Source organism: Sturnus vulgaris, chromosome 15 (assembly GCF_052056855.1).
Source record: "Sturnus vulgaris isolate bStuVul1 chromosome 15, bStuVul1.hap1, whole genome shotgun sequence".
Lineage (NCBI taxonomy): Eukaryota > Metazoa > Chordata > Aves > Passeriformes > Sturnidae > Sturnus > Sturnus vulgaris.
Window position 1 is genome coordinate 2,853,387 of NC_142257.1, and position 6,652 is coordinate 2,860,038.

A 6,652-nucleotide genomic window follows, 5' to 3' on the forward strand; every position below is an offset into this window, starting at 1 on the left:
CTCACCCAGCCCCCAGGAATCCAAAAAGAATTCAGTATTGACATGCCCACCTCCACATTCCAGGCTTGGGGCATCTCCATTTTCCCAGAAATCCAACTTTTCTCAGCTTTTCTGACTCCTCAGCTGAAGTGAGCACAGCATGGGACACCCCAAACCCAGGGCTGGAACAAAGTTATCCCTCACCTGATGAATTTCTACAACCTTGCACCCACAGTTAAAGCAATCAACTGAAATGAATAATAAAGACCTAGATTCTTGAGGTGAGAAGGGACTTCCTTGGTTTTCTCATCTGAATTCTTGGTCTAAAGTGGAAGTTTGCAGCCTGAGGAGTCTCTGCCTGACCCAGAGCACGGAGCTGGATTAGAAAGAGCAACCCTGCCTTTCAGAAATGCACCCTTCTCCTGCCTTTATGCCTTCACACCTCTACATAAGGGTATCATTGGAGATTTTGGGCTTTTTTTTCACTGGATTTTTTGGGCTTCAGCAGTGAACAGCTATGAAATGGTTTGGTCAGACAGGCCAGTGTGTGTTTCCCTTATGTCTCTGCTTTCTGTAAAAATTCAAGTTACTTTTTAATCTCCTCCCTGTTCAAGTAAATGACATTTGTCCCTTTGGATGCTCACAATTTTGGTGATCTTGAATACAGTTAAGTTACCCAAGATCCAAAACAAAAGTCAAAATTCCTGGTTGTTCTCACCACTGAGCTATTCATGATTACCTCATACAAAAATGACATGGACCTGGTAGATCCAAGGGAAAATAAAATGTTCATCTGATCCTTTTAACCTAATTCAATTTTCTGTGGCCCCCACACAAAGACACCTGTGGTTTTTCTACTCAATCAGAACAATTTGTACAACACTGCAAGGAAAGTTGCCCCATCTGGTAAAGTCCTTGCTGAACAAGGGTGGATTTATTGTTGCTGTGTGATTCCTTAATCCCTTCGTATTGTTTGTGATGTGGGACTGGATGAACATAACTGAAACACGGGGTTTAATTACATCCAGAGGCTTTTGATGCTCTTAAGAAAGGAGAAAGACTCGTGGAGTTAAGAACCAGGCCAACAGCAGGTTGGAGCTGTTAAAGCTTCTCCTTCTTGAGCACTTGGGTTTCCCCACAGGCAACCCTGCTAGAAAAAAAAAATTAATCTACCATGCACAGGGACTGGATTCAGAACAGGTTCTGTGCCATGAGACAGCAGCAGCTGATGTTGGGAGAATTTAATTGAGACCTGATGCCAGCCCTTTGCAAATCAATGGAACACCCCAAGTGAATTTGGAATATTTATTTATTTTCAAACCAAATTAGGAGTGCAAAAAAGAACTTGACGCTGAAAGAGAGGTCCAAATTGTGGATTTGGAGTCAGTGCATGGAGCATTTTCTTCTCTTCTAGGTTTTTTCAGAGAGGTGTTTCTCTTTCCATTCACACCCACAGCACACTCAGGTGTCCCTCTGACAGTGGAGATGCTCCTTTATTTTCACATATCATACAGGCAGGGGAAATCATACCTTGGAGCTGTAAAGTGCAAATTATACAGCAAAATCAGCCAGCAAAAAGGAAAAATAGAATTCCTGTAATGGTTGCAATGATGAAAACACTGTCACATTCTCAGAGCCTTGTTGCCCCCATCCAAACCATCCTGGCTACACTTGAAGAGCAGTCAAAGAAATGACATTTCCTATTCTCTAATCCATTATTCACCAAAATCCAGCAGAGAATGAAAACAGAAGTACAAACATCTGTTTTCAGGTTCAGTTTATTCGGAGGTCTGATTCCTCTGAAGAACTGAAACCCAGAAGTCAAACATGAGAAATAATCAGAAATCTTTGATATTCCTTTCTTAGGAAAACATTTGCTTTCAGGCCAGAACATCATATAACATGAGCAGCTGCTCTGATCTATTTCAAATTCCCGAGCAGGTTAATATTTAAACTGCCTGATCAATTGTGTCTGCTTCTACATCCTCTTAATAACAAAGAAAAAGCATTTTTGCAATATTAACCAGAGTTTCTTCAGTGGAGATCTCCCTCTGCAAAGGGAGAATAGTTCAGCTTTTGGTGTCTCACTCTCAGACATTGATGAAAGGACAGATGAATTCTGCCTGAGATGTCCACAATAACCCACAGCTGCTGGGAGAATAAACCCCTGAATAAAACATTTCTACACCCCACAGCAGATGAATTATGCAGGACAAATACATCAGGACACATCAACTCAGCAAGGAAACAGCTCCAGCCACAGCGTTTTAATGGTCTCACATAAGGATGGGATATTATTGGCTGAATTTTGCCTTCAGTAACATCTGTAAATACATGTGGTTTCTGGTAAGGGAGCAGAGCCTTGTAAATATTGAGGCATTATCCCATGTGACAGCAATCCGTGTGTGACTTGCCACTGGTCCCCTTGAAAGGGTGATTTTGCAGATGATGAGCACAGAATTAGAATTGTACAGAATGTCATTAGAATTATACAGAAAAGGACTTGTGGTGTTGTACATCAATATCCCCAAACCCCACAGCCCACAGCAGCCAGGCTGCCAGGGTGTGGAGAGCTTTAATGGGGCTGGATTTTTTTTTTTAATTTTTTTTTTTTAAGCTGGATTTTTACAAGGGCAATCTCTCTCCTTCCTCCAATGCCGTGAAGATCATTAAAGGCTTTTCTTTGTCACTTAATCTGACACCGAGACCAGCCAAGTCCCACTCGGCCACTGCTGATTAAATTCTGATTTTCCTCAGCAGAGGGAGCTTGAGTCTGCAGCAAGAGCTGCTGGCTCCCCTTCTTGGGCTTGTTCTGCTCAGCACACCTCAGTGCCATGGATATCTGCAGGTATATCAGATATATACAGAGATATATACAGATAGATATACATCAAGAGATGGATAGATAGATAGATAGATAGATAGATAGATAGATATGGATATATCTATATAGGGAGATCTATTTCTATTTCTATTTCTATTTCTATTTCTATTTCTATTTCTATTTCTATTTCTACTTATATTTATATTTATATTTATATTTATATTTATATTTATATTTATATTTATATTTATATTTATATTTATATTTATATTTATATTTATATTTATATTTATATTTATATTTATATTTATATTTATATTTATATTTATATTTATATTTATATTTATATTTATATATATAGGAGGAGAGATCCTGGCACCAGGGAACATCTCAGAAAAGCTGCTCATCCCTCTGGACCAGAAGAGCATGGAGCAATCCAACATGTGCTGGATGCACCCAACGCTCAGCCCTGCTCCAGAGGGGTCTGGGTGGGGTTCAGGTCTGATGGGTGGTCCCAGTCAGTGTGAATTTCCCAGCTGAGGGTCTGAACTGAAGCAGGGGTGGGACTGAACACCCTCAGTGCCATCCCATGGGAATTGGGGTTGAGGATGTGGCTTTTCATGGAGGCAGCCAGGAAAGGTGGGATGGGGAATCAGTAAATAAACCCGGTTTCTCAGGAGTTTTGCTCCCTGCAGGTTGGCACAGCAGTGCCCAAAGGCTGTTCCAGGATTCGTCTGCACCCTGAGCACTGTCCTGGGGAGCCAGAGGGGCTCCAGAGTGCCAGGATGTGTTCATGGGCTGGCACTGCCCATTCCTCCAGCTCCTTCAGCCTAATTATTCATTTATTATTATTTATTATATTGCTAGGATCTAATAAAGAGATTTCTGCCTCACCCAGAGCAAATAAAGCAGAGCTCCCCAAGCAGCTCTCTCCAAAATTCCTTTTTTTTTGTCTCTCAGGGCCCCTTGGAGGGTTGTTCAAAGCCACCCCTGGCAGTGGCCAGGAGGTGAGCAAGGCACTTGTGTGCTGCCATTTCGGTGTGAAAACATTGGCCTGATGTTTGTAAACATCACAGGAGGCAATTAGTGCTCATAACTCAGCCCTGAGATAACCAAGGATGGGAACACACATCCCAGAATAGAAAGCCGTGCATGCAGGTATTAAAATCACCCCAATAAAAATACATGTTGAAAGAATTAGAAACAAAGCCCATAAGACTGAATTCTTAGGCCTTTATCCTGTGCACTAGAGGAGTAGTTATCTAATTTTATTCCTCTAACAGGCTGTGATCCATGGGAAAATGCTTCCATAAAACAGCCATTAACCAATTAATAACATTCTGGCTTGAGTTGTCTACTTAGAATCCACCTTTTCCCACATATTCAAGTAAGTTAAAGCTGTATAATTCGAACCTCAGATTCTCTTGATGGGCAGATCATTTGTTGTGATGGAAGAAGTGCCTGCTACCCACTTATTTTCCAGGTAAATGAAACAAAGTGTAAATGAAGCAAGCTGCAAAAATTAAATCTTGCAAAGGTCTAGTTCAGGGTTGCCTGATTGAATATGCATTGGATCAGCCCCAAATTACAATTGGTTTGCATATTTCCCAAAGAAATGCCAGCACATTAAATACCCATGAATGCAAGTAGGTGGTGTTTTTTTGGGGGGATTTGTATAATTTAAGAGAGGGTGGCTGGAAAATGAATGCACACAATAGGATTATACAATATTCTCAGGGCTTCAGACAAGTCTCTGTGTGCCTCGGGGGAGGCCAATGTGGTGATTAAAGCCGAGCCTAAAGGAGGAGGAAATCCCAGCCCTATTGCCCCCAATGGCTGCAGATTTGTGCACTCACCCAAATTTTCACCCTCAGAGCAGGGCCAGGGCCCATTTCAGGACAGCAGAGCAAGGCAGAGGTGCTGCTGAAAGGCAAATTGCCTCCTGACCCAGCCCCACTGATGAATTTCTGTTTGTGCCACCAGCACCCCCTGCACACACGTCCTTTGCTTATTATTTTTATTTTTTTCACCCCATTTAAGCCTTGCCTTCCCTCACTAGGCATTCACAGCCATCATTCCCGAGAAAATCTGTAAAAATCAGGATGGCATCACCCTAAAGCTCCCAGTTCTCTGCAGCTCTGAGTGGGATTGTCAGTGTTTTATGTATTTACACCAGCAGGGAAGGCCTGGGATGGGGACTTCTTTTGGTTTATATGAGTCTCAGCGCCACAGGGGGTATTTAACTTTCTGCCCTGGTTGCTGTAATTCTCTCTCCAGTGGATATACAGTTCAGATCAGGTTCCTATTGCTGTGATGACAGGCATTCAGCAGGCACTGTAATTGCAGAGTTTAAAACAGCTCATTTTCTTACTGGCAAGCTGTAGTTAAAGAGGTGCTAGGAGGCAGCCTGGCTGTCTGCAGAGGAACTGATCAAAGCACTGAAAGGCATCTGGCTTGTCTCTGTTTTCTTTCACCACCCCCCTTGCTGATGGAGGGGAAAAAGAGAGAGAGAGAAGAAGAGAAAAAGCGAATGAAAAAAAAAAAAAAAGGAGAGAAAGAAAGAGGAAAAAAGAAGGAAAAAGCCATTAAAAAGGAATTTATGAAAATGAATACTTGTCCATTTCCTAAGGGTAAAAGGCAGTGTCTTATTAAAGGCAGTAAACACAGTCGGGTTAGGTCTATTTTTTTTCAGCTCTCTGTATTTTTTAATGAGAAAATTGGGGCTTGTGAATGTTCATTTGTGTCTATTTCCATTAGCTCTTTCCAGTAAGATCTGAGCTGTTGGGGAGCACTTTGCACTCTACAGAGACAGAGCTTTTCCCATCTCTGTTCCAATATCATCCTTCCTGAGCACACTCAGCTTTTTCTCCTTCTGACCTCCACCCTTCTCTGAAGGACATCCAGCTGTAGCCAGAATGTGATGGACAGTGGGATTCTCCATCCTGAATTAACAATAAAACTACAAATAAAACACAGTTTTACTTTAATTTTTATTTGTTCTCATTTGTTCCAATTCCTCCTGTCATAAATTTCAGTAAATCACAAAGGGAAAAGGTGAACAGAGTTGTCAAACCACTTGAGAGCTTCATATGAAGGATAAAAAAAGGGGAAAACTCCATCAGCAGGGGAAGGTGTCAATCAAAAAATTGACAGCAGTGATCCAAAACCCACTGAGAAGCCACTCAAAATGAGATAAAGGAGCCCCCAGGCAAGGAACGGCTCCAGTTCCAAATAAAAAAAGAAATGTTGCTTCTTGGGGAGAAGAACCATTCAGGTGAAATGTGGGAATTGCTTCCTGTGGAAGCAAAGGGAGAAAGGTTTTCACTGCAGGGCTGGCAGCTGAGGGCACACACTCCCCTCCAGCAGCTCAGACAAGATTCAGAACTTCTGAAAGTTCCTCTAAGGCAGGAACCTGACCCAGCCCATTCTGTTTTCCTGCCTTTTTTTTTTTTTTTCAGCCAGCTTTCCAGGCTGGCACCATGCACAAGGAGCAGGATCTGTGCTGGCTCTTCCCAGCCCCTGGAATCTCCTTGGGGTCAGGCTCCATCCTCACTTTTGCTCCTCTCACTTCGTTTTTTTTTTTTTTCACCCCCTGTCTCTGGGGGTGACACCACTGCTCTTCCCACACACCAAAGAGGGGCTCAGAGTCTTTGAAAGGAACAAACAAACCCCATAACTCCACGAGGAGCCCAGACAGGCAGTGTTGCAAATTAAGTTGAAAGAGGCCCAGTTACTGCACCATTATTTGATTTCCCCTTCTCTAATCCCTTGCTTGTAATTAGCATAATTTATTAACATATTAGAGCCATGCATGTGAACCCTCTTTATAGTTGCTGAGTGCTCCCTGAG